The sequence below is a fragment of the Eretmochelys imbricata genome, chromosome 21, assembly GCF_965152235.1.
Source record: "Eretmochelys imbricata isolate rEreImb1 chromosome 21, rEreImb1.hap1, whole genome shotgun sequence".
NCBI lineage: Eukaryota > Metazoa > Chordata > Testudines > Cheloniidae > Eretmochelys > Eretmochelys imbricata.
Genome location: NC_135592.1, coordinates 5974042 through 5987680, shown reverse-complemented (window position 1 = coordinate 5987680; position 13639 = coordinate 5974042). Strand labels below are relative to the sequence as shown.

Below are 13639 nucleotides of genomic sequence, written 5' to 3'. Positions count from 1 at the left end.
CTGTCTGGTTTGCACATGCATTTGCATGCTTGGTCACAATAAATGTGCATGCAAATCACCAGTTAGGCATCTGACAGGCCATTTATGAGTGTCATTGTAGTAAATGTTTGTTTGCACATCACCTAGAACAATGGGGCCTGAGTCCTGTGTAGGTTTTGGAGGCTTTACCACAATGGAAATAATAATTGTGGCTGCAATTTGGGGTGGGTATATAGGCGTGCTTCACTTGCAGTTGCAATGGTGCCATCCTGGACATTGGGTTCTGTAACTTTAGAGTTTGACCTTCAGCAGAAATCTGATGCCTTTTATTTCTCACTGTTTCATTGTTCTGTTTTTTATTCCCCTTTAAAACCATTCGTTATTTCTAAAGCATCCTTCAGTTTTGTTTGTTTTTTTTCCCCCCCTGCTTAGATTGCAAATATACCTGCCATCAGGAATGCAGAAGCCTGATTCAGCTGGACTGCAGCCAACAAGGACAGCCCAGGAACAAACCCTCGCCAGAAAATACACTGACGCAAAACTGCAGCCAGGTACGGATTGGGGAGTCCCTGTGCTGGGTGGCTGGTGGGAGGGAAATGGGAGTTTTATGGCGGGTTGGGGGTGTTGCTTCTCTGGCAAGCAGCTGCAGAGAGAGGACGGCGTGGCATTCTCCTCTTCTTTAGTGCTAATGACATTTCTCCAAGACTCAAGATTTTTTTTAAGCACCTCCCAATTAAATTCCTGTCCCTTTAGATTTCAGATACCGAGCTCTTGTCCCTTTGTGGTTTTAGCTTCTCTACTTAGTTTACTGGGGAGGATTTGCCAGCGGGGAATCAAATCATGCTTACGAGGCAGGTAACCAGAAGAAGCTGTCTGATTGTCCAGGGCTGTTACTTGGGCGGGATGGAGCGTGGGGTCAGCTTGCGCTCTGCAGCATGAAATCTGATTATCCCATTCTGTGTGTGCACAGCTACAAATGTTGGTCAAGAGCCCTAAAATGATCCAGCCCTGCTTAAAATGCAGTCATCGCGACGGCTGCTTAACCTTGCACAAAAACCAGTGTGTGTCCGTTCCTTGCGCGGCTTTGAAAAATCTCAACCATTCACCCTTACAGAAAGGGTGGTGGGTTCATCAGTGACCGCCACTGGGCAGGGACTTAAGTTTTTGCGCCCAATCCTGGAGAAGGATGCCACAGTGCATTGCAGCCCCAGCTCAGCAAGGTACTGAAGCAGATGCCTAATTATAAGCATGCGAGCCGTTCAAGTGAAGTGCATGGGAGTACTAGGGTGACCAGAGTCTCGATTTTATAGGGACCACCCCAATTTTGGGGGCTTTTTCTCATATTGGCACCTATTACCCCCCACCCCCGTCCCGATTTTTTTACACTTGCTATCTGGTCACCCTAGGGAGTATACTCCGATATTTAGTTAAGCCTCTACGTAAGAACTTACGATCCAAAGAAATAGAAAGGGTCATCAGTCGCATTATTCGCTTTGTTTCTAAAATCTTCCCCTGCCAAATGAATGAGGCAAAATATTACAAGGCTGTTCCAGTGTCTGTTTATCCCACAGTGAAATTCACAGTCATAGTCTTTCACTGGCTTCATGCAGGATATTAGTATCAAGTGACAGCAGCGAGGCTTCCCCAGAGAAACGTTTGCCCAGGTAAGAGATGGCTGTCTCGGCTCCTGCTGCCTGGAGGATGGATGTCAACAGGAGAGTAAGAAGTTGGTGTCAGGGAGACACATCCACCTCCTCCATGATGGTTGTGGCTGTGCTGTACCCTCCCCATCCTTAACGTTGCTCTGAGATGTAAAGAGGAGGGCAACACCAGAAGCATGGTGAGTGTCTGGGCAAAGGCAAGCAAGGAGCAAAGGTTAGACAAACACATGTCAGGGGGCTCTGGATAATACTTAGCCCTGCCTCAGTGCAGGGGAGTGGACTAGAGGACCTGGTGAGGTCCATGCCCTTTCTACATTTCTGTGATGCTATGATTGCTGTTTGATGCTGGCCTGCCAGGCACAGGCGTAGGAATAAAAGACCTGTTGGCTGAGTTGGGTATATGTCAGCCTAGTGCTCCTGTTTGGTGTGGTTCCCCTGCCAGATTCTTGTTAAGTTCCTGGCCGCAGCAGATCCTTTGTGCACATGGTCAAAAGTCCCTGCACATTGTCACTAAGGAGGAAAGCTCTTGGGATGGGGCTGTGGCATATTCACGTCACCCTGTACAAGGCCTGCTGGAAAGTCGTTGCATGTCCACCACATCAGGCAAGTCTTGGCCACTCCCTAATCCCGGCCATCGCCAAACCAAATACCAGCAGGAAACCTGCAGGGCTGAGCTGTCAGGCTTTATTGAAGGGGGTCATGTTGCAGTCAGCCCTGCTGGATGAGCTGCTGCTTTGAGTTGCCTGTTACCCAAGTGTATTTAGTGAACCGTTCAGTCTCCACTGATTCCATCCACTAGAGGGCAGAAGTGCTCAGTTATGTGTCAGAAGTCGCAAACTGTGATGGGTAAATGAGATTCTCCTATAGCTGCAGTCGGTTTTAGAGAACAAGGACAATGGTGAGCTCAGTCCCTTCTTTTGTCATGAAGTCCCGAATGACTGTGGATCTATTCCTCTTCTCCAAGTTTCAGATGCCTAGATTAGTCCTTCTGTGCCGCATCATTAATCTGCTGGTATTTGTGCCACAAAGGGAGGTGATTTAAAGCCGGTCATGGATGACTTTTCTGCTTAACCATAGAAACGGCGTTAGGTTGGCAGCAAAGACCTGCGGGCACCGTCCACGTGTAAATAACGGGATTTGGACCATGACCTGCTGGTGTCAGTAGCATTGCCAGCCCTGGGAGGTTGGAAGGACTGGACGTTTTGTGGTTGAGGGGGTCTCAGTGTTCCATTCATCATGATTAGGGCCCGACCAAATCTGCCATCCATTTCGGTCAATTTCACAGTTTCAGATATTTAAATCTGAAATTTCACTGTGTTGTAACTGTGGGGGTCCTGACCCCAAAATGGAGTTTTTTTGCTGGGGGCGGAGGGGGGTTGCAAGGCTGTTGCGGTGGGGGTCTTGGTATTGCCACACTTCTGCTCTGCTGCTGGCGGTGCCGCTGTCCCCAGAGCGGGGCTCCCATCGAGCAGCTGCGCAGCTTCCTGCGGCCAGGGGAGGTTCCCAGAAATGCGTCTGACCTGGCCCTGGGAGTGGGCCCTGCAGGGGAAGAGGAAGTTATGGTCCCCCCCCGCAGCCCAGCTGGGACTAGCATCTGGAGTCTGACACAGGGTAAGAGCCCCCAGGCTGGCCCCTCCCCTACACTCGCCAGATTTCACGGTCTGTGATGCTTTTTTCAAGGCCATGAATTTGGTAGGACTCTAATCATGATAGTTTGAGCAGCAGAAGAGTTTCGAGAGGGTGGTCCATTGTGCTAGGGGCTGTACATTCATCAAGTAAGAGATAGTCCCTGCCCCAAAGATTTTACGGTCTGAATAGACACAGCAGGCAAAGGGTGGGAATAAAGGAAGGCTTATCCCCTTTTCACAGATGGGGAACTGAGGCATGGAGAGATGAAGTGACTTCCTCAAAGTTACACATGGAGTCTGGCAGAGCAGGGAATTGACCCCAGATCTCCTGAGTCCCTGTCCAGTGCCTTAACCAGAAGGCCACCCTTCTTTTACCAAGAGTTCTACTCATCCATATTTGAGCTGGTTCATGAGCAATGAATATTGCAATAAACTGGGGCAGATTGTGCCCATTTTAGGCTACCAGAACTTGATCCTCTGAATGACATGGCTGGTTTATTTTTTGCAGTTCGTGGGCTGCAGTGGGAGGCAGATTGGTCACTGGGCTGCAGTGGTTGAGTACTGACCTAGATATCCAAAGTCACCGAGCCTTTGGAAGGTGGCATCTCCTCCCCTCGGGAATGCTCACCTAGGAATGAATGTTCCTGTTCTGACAGCGCTGCTTTAGCACTGTGACCAAAAATGGTCTGAACAGTCTGATCCGATTACCAGAGAGAGCGATAGCCTGTAAATCCTGAAGTGCAGGCAAAAACAAATATGCCTCGAGCCCATGACAGAAGCCAACAAATATCAGTAGGGATCTAAATAGCTAAGCTGTACCTTAATTAAGTAAAAACTGGCTCCTGCGGACAGGTAAAATCAGCAGGTCCTTTTTGGTTTGGACAGGTCAAACTGCGTGTTCTAGCAAAAGTGGAATGAGACCGTATCCTTTTATCAACAAACTGCTGCATTCCAGCTTTCGGGCTCGTTCCCCGCACTCTCCTTTTATGAGCAGACCTCTCCGATTGCCTCTTTCTTACGAGGACGCTTCTCAAGAGGTAGAACTTTGCCCGGCACCCCCGGTACCAAGTTCACCTGCCGTGCCCAGCAATGGCATTTCCTAAGAGAGGTTCAGTCAATGCTGATGGCAAAAATCCACCACAGACCAGTTGCGTGTCAGGTCAGCAAGAAGTCGGGGTGCACAGTGGCCCATCCAGCTTTCAGTGGTTCTTGATTGCCAAGGAGAGGTCATTTTGGTGTGCAAGGATGGGAAAATCGCTTTAAGGAGAGACAGCGCTGTTACTCCAGTACACTGCAAACAGCAAGGAGCATTCCCTGCCCCAATCTAAATAGACAAGACAGGCAGTAATCGCTGGTCGACCACAGGTAAAAGGTTAGGAAGTGCAAAACTTGGAAGTAAGCACCGATGAGACTTCCCTTTATGCACTTCCTTGCCCTAGGACTTGCTTTGACCTGATGTTTGCAACGTACCCATTATTATTATTTAATATGCATGCTACCAAAGGTCTGCCTGGCACTCTGAACATCCAAGTTCTGTGCCCTGAGGAACTTGCCGTCTAAAGCACTGAATCAGAGAGGTGGGAGTGGGTATAGCTGGGTGGGACTGGTGCTAGAAGGTTAAAGGAAGGAGCAACTTTTAAGAAGAAGCAGAGGGAATTCCTGTTTTCAGAGCAGAAGAGGAACTTTGGAGCCCCATGCACAGCACAGCCATGTGCCCCAAACCTCTCTGCAGCTGGAAGGGGCCCTGCTGCTCAGTGTTGGTTTTGCAGGAGGACCAGTGTCTTCCCCAACAGTGTCGCCTGGGGGAGCTGGGTGGTAAGTGATGCTTGGAATGGCATACATATGTGTTTGCACTGTGAGTGCTGCGGGCAGCCAGGAAGGTGCAATGTGATCACTTTGGTACATGGACAGCATTTCAGGGCACAGCAGGTTGCAAAGGAAATGCAGCTAAATAGCTCGAATACACAGCTGTTCCCAGTGTAAGGGGAGAGAGATTTTACACTGATTATTTCATCCTCTGTGTTCACCTGGTGATAGCAAATACTCAGTGAAATCCCCTCGCTTGCTGTGTAATTGGAGCTGATCCAACATATGTCATTCTTCAGAGTAAAATTAACATCCCTCTCAGAGCACGAAGCCAATTTTATATGGGGAACTGGTCCGGCCTGTGGAGGGAGGCACTCTGTTAGCCTATGAACAGGGCACAGGGCAGCTCATGCTTTACACTTTCCCCATTATATATGGGGAAACTGAGGCACAGAGAGGGGAAGTGAATTTAACAAGCTGGGCTCGATGCAGGAATGGTTGAGTTAAATTCTCTGCGTGTGCTGTGCAGGAGTCATAGAGTTGAAGGCCAGAGGGACCACCAGATCCTCGAGTCTGACCTCCCTTATGTCACCGGTGGCCAACACCACCCTGCACCCAGACACAGTTACAGCCCACAGGAGACTCGACAGTTGTGCCACAGGCAGAGCTCAGGAGTGACTGAAATGCACCAATGCCCGAGGCCTCTGCAACGTCTGGGAATTGAGGAAGTGAGGGAAACCCAGATAAGCGACCCACACACTGCAGAGGAAGGTGAAGAACGCACTCACGTAGTTAAACACACAGATAGAAACAGACCCACACAGATAATCCTGGCAAGTGACCCCCCACACTCCACAGGAAGGTAAAAAACCCCAAGGTCACTGCAGGTTTGACCTGGAGAAGAATTGCTTCCCAGCCCCGCACCTGGCGATGGGTTAGACCCTGAGCAAGTGAGCAAGAGCCAGCCAGCCAGGCACTTAATAGAGAATGCTCGGTGCCACCTCAGAGCCACCCTGGGTCACCCCGTCCAATGTTCCATTTTCAGCCATGGCCATCTCTGATGCTTCAGAGGAAGGTGACACAAAACCCCAAACCCCAGAATACATTGGTGGGGCGGGGGAACCCTTCCTTACCCCCTGTGGGTGACCGGCTGAAGCCCTGAAGCATGAGGAGGTCAGACTAGTTGATCACAATGGTCCCTGCTGACCTTAAATCAATGAATGAGTGACTTGCCCAGGGGAAGACAGTGAGTCAGTGGCAGAGCCAAGAATAGAAGCCAGGCCTCCTGACTTCTAGTCCCTCTCAAGTATTCTTACTATGCACTGATTTGTGGGCCACTGGACCTGTTGCTGGCTGGCTGACTGACTGACTTGCTGTCCCTAGATTCCTTCTCCATGGTGACCTTTATGGAGCTGATGCACAATTGCCACATGCACCTGCTCTGCAGCTCCCCCACCGCATGGTGCAGAAATGGGGTTGGGGAGGCTTCTGCAGACCCTACTCGAGTGGGCGAGTTTCATCCTGTGACAGTGAGCTCTTTATGCAAATGCTAACACTAATGGGGTGTGTGCTTTGGTTGGGTCCTGCACCCAGCTGCTGCAGTGATAGGCATGGCAGAAGCACTTGACTACACAGACAGACTTGATTTATGGAGTCCTCCCTTCTACTGGGTTTTTAACGGAGCTGTTTAAAACCCAAAAGGATAAAACTTGGCAGGCGGGTTGTAAATGCTGGCACCGTGATTTATCATTCTGCAAAAAGGACTGTAGGTTGATCAACAGTGAATCCATTCACAAAAAAAAAAAAGGAGGGATTTCTCATGCTGGCTTCTTAAAATTGCTTTTGGTGAAACATTGCTAACGATGGAGCTGTGATGTTTTGAACCGTTTTATCCCCCTCTGTAGCTGGGACCTTTTTAGTATTTTAGTTTTGTAGGAATATGAGGGGGAAATCATTTAAAATGAGCGATTTGTGGAATATTCGTGTCACTTAAATGATGAAGGGTTGAAATCTCCTTTTTCCTCTGGCTCTCATTTAAGTTAGCAAATACCTGTATTCTCCTTACACTTATTATTTATTAATCATATTTATCATGTTTAGTGCCTAATGACTGACCAAAAATGGGGCTTCAGTGTGGTAGGTGCTGTACTAGGCTTTGTCTTCAGAGAAGCACCGTCCCTCCCTGAAGAGCTTATAGTCTAAATAGCCAAGACAGACACAGAGTGAGGGAAAGGAGTATATAACACATAATAGACTTCTAGAATTTGGTGCACCGCTCTAGCCACAAGCCACATATCCAATGGGCACCTGTGCCATCTTAAAATGGGCAGAGAAGATGAAAGGTATGGGGAGGGACTGTACCATACAAGTAGGCTTGGAAGAATTAGGTTTTTATCAGGAAATGTTGATTTCACCAAACACACAAACAAACTAAAAGATATTTCTGTCGACATTAACTGAAATTTACAGCTAGATAAAGTAAGAAAAACGCAGCTCAAGAATTTTAGTTTCATTTAAGGATATTTACTTTGTATATTTTTGACCGTGATGTTGACCATTTTTCAACACTATAAAGCTTTAACTTTTTTAATGTCAACATCTACGGTAAATAATTGTCTTCCCCCCCGCACCCCACAATTTCCTGCAACTGTGAAAATTTAAATCAATAAAAATAAAAAAGCTTAAAAATTTATACTTTTGTGCAACTGTGAAAATTTAGAGATTAAAAAATAGAAAAAATGCTTAAAATAAGCATTGATATCCTTTGAAATTATATATTAAAAAAAAAATCAAATCAAATTCTGCCAGGCCTGCATGCAAGCAAGATGATACACATTCAATCTGAACTTAATAGAAATCTCAGGAGTAATAGGGGTTTAATTCATTTGTAGTAATGAATGTGAATGCAGCCACTCTCTTCATATCGTGCAAACCTTGGTTGTGCGCCTTGGCTCTTATTTTCCACCTGTTCTTGAACAATTTTCCAATGTTTTAGGCACAAACTGCTCTGTTTTCCAGTTTTCATTTGCTCCACTTTCCACTTACTGTATCTCCAAGAAACACGGGTTGGTTGGCGATTGTTGTTTTTAGTGGATAGTACAAGCAGGGGTGCTGGGACAGTTTGTATAGTGGGGTGCGGAGAGCCATTGAACCAAACAGTAAAACCTTTATATGATGGAAATGACTTCAAGCTTCAGTGCCCCCCTGCCCCCTAGTTCTAGCAACTGTGAATACAAGGAAGTATATGAATTGAGAGGGAATCAGAGAAGAGCAATAGAAATAGTGAAGCAGCAGGAGAAAGTGATTTATGATGAAAGGTTAAAAGATCTGAATATGCTTCATTTGGCCAAACGATGACTCTTGGAGAACAAACGTGATGAGCAGCTGCGGGTAATCCTGCAGGGTGCAAGCTCCAAGGGGGGCAGTAATTTGTTGGGGTGGTTTAAGGGAGTATGACTGCCATTACCAGGATGAAATTTAAGAACAAGAAAATTATCTGTCTTAGAGTTTGATACTGCTGCCCATCTGGGTAGTATCTGGGTGCCTTCTGTGTAAAATCAATAGCAATAGTGAAATCCTTAGTGGACTTCATGGCGTCTCTGGTACTTCGCCCTTTTGTGGGGGGGTCAAACCTCTGCTTGGAGTAAAGGGTTTTTTTGAACTGTGTGTGTGTTTAGAGGTAGATTAAAGTTAAGGTGGTGTATCAGGGAAAACTTCCTGTTGGTGGAGAGTATTCTACTGGAGAATAGTTTCCCAAGGGAAGTCCCAGAATCTTTATTGCTTGCAGTGTTTAAAACAGGACTAGATAGAGCCTTGCTGGATATACTGCACACTACCAGTCCTGTACTGACTGGAGGTATAGGTTCATTGGCATCTCTACCTGCTGTGTAATTAATTTTTTTTTACGATATCCTTAACCCTTCCAAAAAATTGGGCTTGTTTAGTCTGGAGAAGAGACGGCTGTGCAATTTAAGTGCAGAGAAAATTCTTACAAGGAGGAGGTTGAAAAATTGTTCTCTTTAACCTCCGAGGATAGGACAAGAAGCAATGGGCTTAAATTGCAGCCAGGGCGGTTTAGGCTGGACATTAGGAAAAACTTCCTGTCAGGGTGGTTAAGCACTGGAATAAGTACTAGGGAGGCTGTGGAATCTCCATTATTGGAGGTTTTTAAAACAGGTTAGACAAACACCTGTCAGGAATGGTCTGGTTATTACATAGTCCTGCCTTGAGTGCAGGGGCTGAACTAGATGATCTCCCAAGGTCCCTTCCAGTCCTACATTTCCCTGATTCTGTGATTCCAAACATGAATTTATGTTCCCCTCAGTAGAACAGATTGGGCTCCTTCAAGACCTTTGTTTAGTGCAGAGGTGGGCAAACTATGGCCCGTGGGCCACATCCGGCCTGCGGGACAGTCCTGCCTGGCTCCTGAGCTCCCGGCCTGGGATGCTAGCCCCTGGCCCCTCCTCTGCTGTCTCCCCTCCCCCGCAGCCACACCGCCATGGGGGCAGCGCTCTGGCCCACTGCTCATGTCGGGCAGCGCGATGGCGTGGCTGGCTCCGGTATGGTAAGTGGGCGGGGGCAGTTGGATAGGGGGTGGGGTCCCCGGGGGGCAGTTAGGGGCGGAGGGTCCTGGGAGGGGACGGTCGGGTCAAGGAGCAGGGGGGGTTGGATGGGTCGGGGGTCCTGAGGGGGGTGGGAAGTGGGAGGGGCTGGATAGGGGACGGAGGCCAGGCTGTTCGGGGAGGCACAGCCTTCCCTACCCGGCCCTCCATACAGTTGCGCAATCCCAATGTGGCCCTCAGGCCAAAAAGTTTGCCCACCCTGATTTAGTGGATTCATCTGTGTAGGGGGAGCTGTCTTTGTGTGCAGGGGGTGATTGATAAACCCGTAATGATCAGCTGCTGCTCTGCCAGCTATCTACAGCAACCACAAGCCCATTAACTCAAATAGCAAGTTCATCTACTATGGCCAGGGATTTAAAAATCCAGCCAGGGCAGTCTGACATCTCCACACCCACTGTCAACCACCGAACGTAGCTAAGAAGTGATTTGTCATTCCTGCTAGATGACTGAGGCACCCGGCCCGCCTGCTCAGCCCCTTTGCATGTACTCATGCAAAACTGTAAATGGGGAACGTGCTCATTAAAAGGACATTATATTTGTGCTTACTGTGCAAGGAGCAAACATTAGGAACTGGCTGGCCATCCAGTTTTTCTGCTGATCTGGATTTTGTGGCGTAGAAGGTTCCTGGTTTGGGGCTAGCTGAAGTATTTACTGTATTAATTATTCAGAAGGAAAATATGTAACTGTGTTGTCACTGTACAGCAGAGAAGGCAGCCATGGGAAATTATGAGCTGGGTATATTTTGAGACCATAAGAATAAATCATGTTTGAAAACTTCTTGTTGTCCCCCTCCTCTTTCCCCCCCCCCCACCCGTTGACTGGATGTAAAATTGTAACTCTTCCGTCATAAACTCTATTAATTTTTTCAGTGATATTTTAAATCAGCTAAAGCAAACCAGTGGATGCGGAGTCAAATGGATAGGCTCCCTAGTGCTGAAGTACGGGAGCTTCTGGGACACAGGCCTGAGAGTCAAGAGATGTAGGTTCTAATCCCGGCTTTGCCATGTACTCATTTGGGGTGCGCTGCTCCTCTGTGCAGAGAGCTAGCACAAGGTTTAAGCAACAGTTAAGCCCTCTGTGCAGGGGTGAACTTCACTCTGTGCGCTTATCATTTAACTTCTCTGCATCTTGATTTCAAACAAAATAAGTGAGACTTTCCATGCAAACTGCATTGCATTTGTGCTGCATCCCTCATTCTGCTGTCTTCGAGCCTGGAAATCATTCGGGACTCAAAAGCAAATGGAGGGGGTCTAAATTTAGATATGACCTACCGGGAGCAAGTATTTTTGCTTTCTTCTTCCTTACTTTTTCTTTTTAAGTTATGCATTAAAATAAGCATCTAACTAGATTCTCCACTGAGCCTTGAATGCTTTTAATAGCAGAGAGTACGCTCTATGTATACTCTGTCTATTTCAAATGTATCAGGGTTTCCACTGAGTCAGAATGTGTATCAAAAGGCTTGTTTCATCTTCAGAGTGACAAAACAGCCAGTGCATTATTGATAGCTCTAATAACAAACACAGAGTCTGTGTATCACAGCAATTCATCATTCTGACACTTCCTTGGTGCCTTCCCTCAGTTCAGCCCAAAGGGAGGAGCTTTCAGTGACAAGGAAGCAGAACTGCCCCCCCCCCCCCCCACACACACACACGGAAATCTATCAAACCGGCTAGAATCATCACTCAGGGATTAGGATTCATATCTTCTACCTGCTCATTAAAAAGTTTGCTCCAGCAAACTGTGCCTTTCTTTTTCTTAACTGTTCCCATGAAAATATCTAATCCATTCTGCACCTGAAGCCATAGACTCCCCAAGAGAGGAGAATCTAGCAAGAAGGAGGGAGATGTTCTTTGATATCAATCACCTGCTGGAGATAGCAAATCCGTTGTTTGTACCATATTCCATCAGGACTTGTTGGCCGGAACGTTAGCTCATGTTCTCTCCATGCCCCAAGTCGTGTCAGAAACAAAACAATAGTAAAATGGATTAGTTATTTGATTCAGATGCTTTGGGGGAGGAGGAAACCTTAGCAATAAACATAGATCTTACTTGCATTTTCAGGAATGCATCTGTATCTGTGAATCTCCAGTGTGTTACCTAATTAATGGGGAAAAGCAAAGTTTAAAAAATAATCCACTGTCAACAAAAGATGGGAAAGGATAAGAGCTGTATCTGAATTGCAAGCTCATATTTGCTGCTTAATCTTGACCTGTAGAGCTGAACCAGATTCCAGTCATGTGTTTCTGTTGGTCATGTAGTGTTGGCTTCTGGAAGGAAGTGGAAGATCATGAAGGAGGAAGGATGATGAAGAAACCATATCAGAGCACCAGGGAGAGATATGGAACTTGTTCGTGAGCTATTTAATGTGTGGGGTGAAAAAATCCTTTGGCAGCCCATGTTGCAAACTCAGGAATCTTAAAACTGATTCAGAGTTGGCAAGCAATAAGTGTGGTGTTTAAATGTAACTGAGCTAGTGAAATCAAAGGAATAGCCACTTACTTAACACATAGTTAATACTTAATATTGCATGTTAACAATGCTTCATATTTTGGGCCCTGAGCCAATGAAGTACTTAAGCATGTGTTAACTTTTATGCCCATGAGTCGATTCCTGGGTGAAAGCCCCATTGAAGTTAATGGGAAAACTCCATTGATTTTTTCCAATGGAACTACTCATCTATGTGTGTAAGTGTTTGCAAAATTGAGGTTTTAGATTGTAAGTTCTTAGTAAAATATAGAAAGATGTGTCCCTTACCCAGAGTTCCCGATAAAAGGCAGTCCTGATCCTGAATAGCCTCTGGGTGCTTCTGTAATCCAGATATTTAATATTAAATGCATGCGCAGTTGGCTTCCCTTCTCTTATTCACCTGTCTTTCAGTGCTCACTATTGGTGGACAATGCAGATTTCGTCCGGCAAAGACAGTAATCACCATATCTTCACCACCATCTCATTAACCTTGACTTGGGTTTTGGATCTCTCCATAGCTGGGAGTTGCTTTTGCCCCCTCTATGGCAGTTCAAGTATGGAAGGATTTCCTGAGCAGATGCTTACAGTTATGCCAATCTTGGGGGGCGGGGGGGAATGGGCTATTTTGTGATGCAGACACTTCAGCTCGGCCATGAAAGAATTTGGGAGGACATAGTTTACAGAGAGGGATTGATCTCCAAAACTTTGGTGACGGACATCTGGAAAGAAAACCGTGAGCCACGTCGGCTGGTGTTCATTTGCCTAGTTCTTGACTTCTGTGGAGCTACAGCCATTTACCCCAGCTGAGGATCTGGTCCAGTGTTCGTGTCTTTGTAGCTGAAATGGTTGAGCAGCTCCTGCTGCTCTAGGCTTGCATGGCATCCTTGCCACCAAATGTATATGGCTGAATTTTCAAAAAAAGTGCGGACCCAAGCACTGCTAGCAGAGTGGCTGCTCGTTTTGTGCATGCAATGGCATGTATTTAGGCTCATGTATGCACCTCATCCTTTCTGTGCATATCTTTGTATATACAATTTAAGAGCCTGTTTTTAAACCTACCCCTATAAAGTCAATGTAGCTCACTCAGCTATCCCCAATCAGAAGTGTTCCACGTGGTGAGAAAACAGCTGCTATATTGTTACAAGTTGCATTATAAATACTTGAATAGTTAACTAGTTCTGGTTTTTATTCTCCCCTCGGAAGCCCGAACTTTGGCCCTATCTTCACATGATTTGTAGTGGCCTCAGGAATCATTTCCCACACCTAGGGAGTAATTCACCCTTGTGTTGGGGCCACAACAAGATGTATGCACCATTTAAGCCCCTCTTCTGACCTCAGAATAGGGCTTAAGTGGTGCCCAGGCCTTGTGGTGATGGCTGTCTCTGCACAGGGATCCATTTCATCCGTCAGAGGGTAGCATGTAGCTCTTAATTTGATGATGTTCTAAAGCGCATTGCTTCATTTATGTGCTCTACCC

The 13639-nt window shown here is 46.7% G+C and overlaps 1 protein-coding gene across 1 annotated transcript in view; it reads left to right on the top strand.

Annotated features, from left to right (window-relative positions):
- The first annotated feature begins 514 nt into the window (after window positions 1–514).
- RASSF5 (Ras association domain family member 5) overlaps window positions 515–13639 on the top strand; it is a 66326-nt gene continuing 53201 nt past the window's right edge. Inside the window, exon 1 of the mRNA XM_077839080.1 lies at window positions 515–530. The gene's annotated coding sequence lies outside the window, so the exon portion shown is untranslated. The remainder of the gene's footprint in view (window positions 531–13639) is intronic.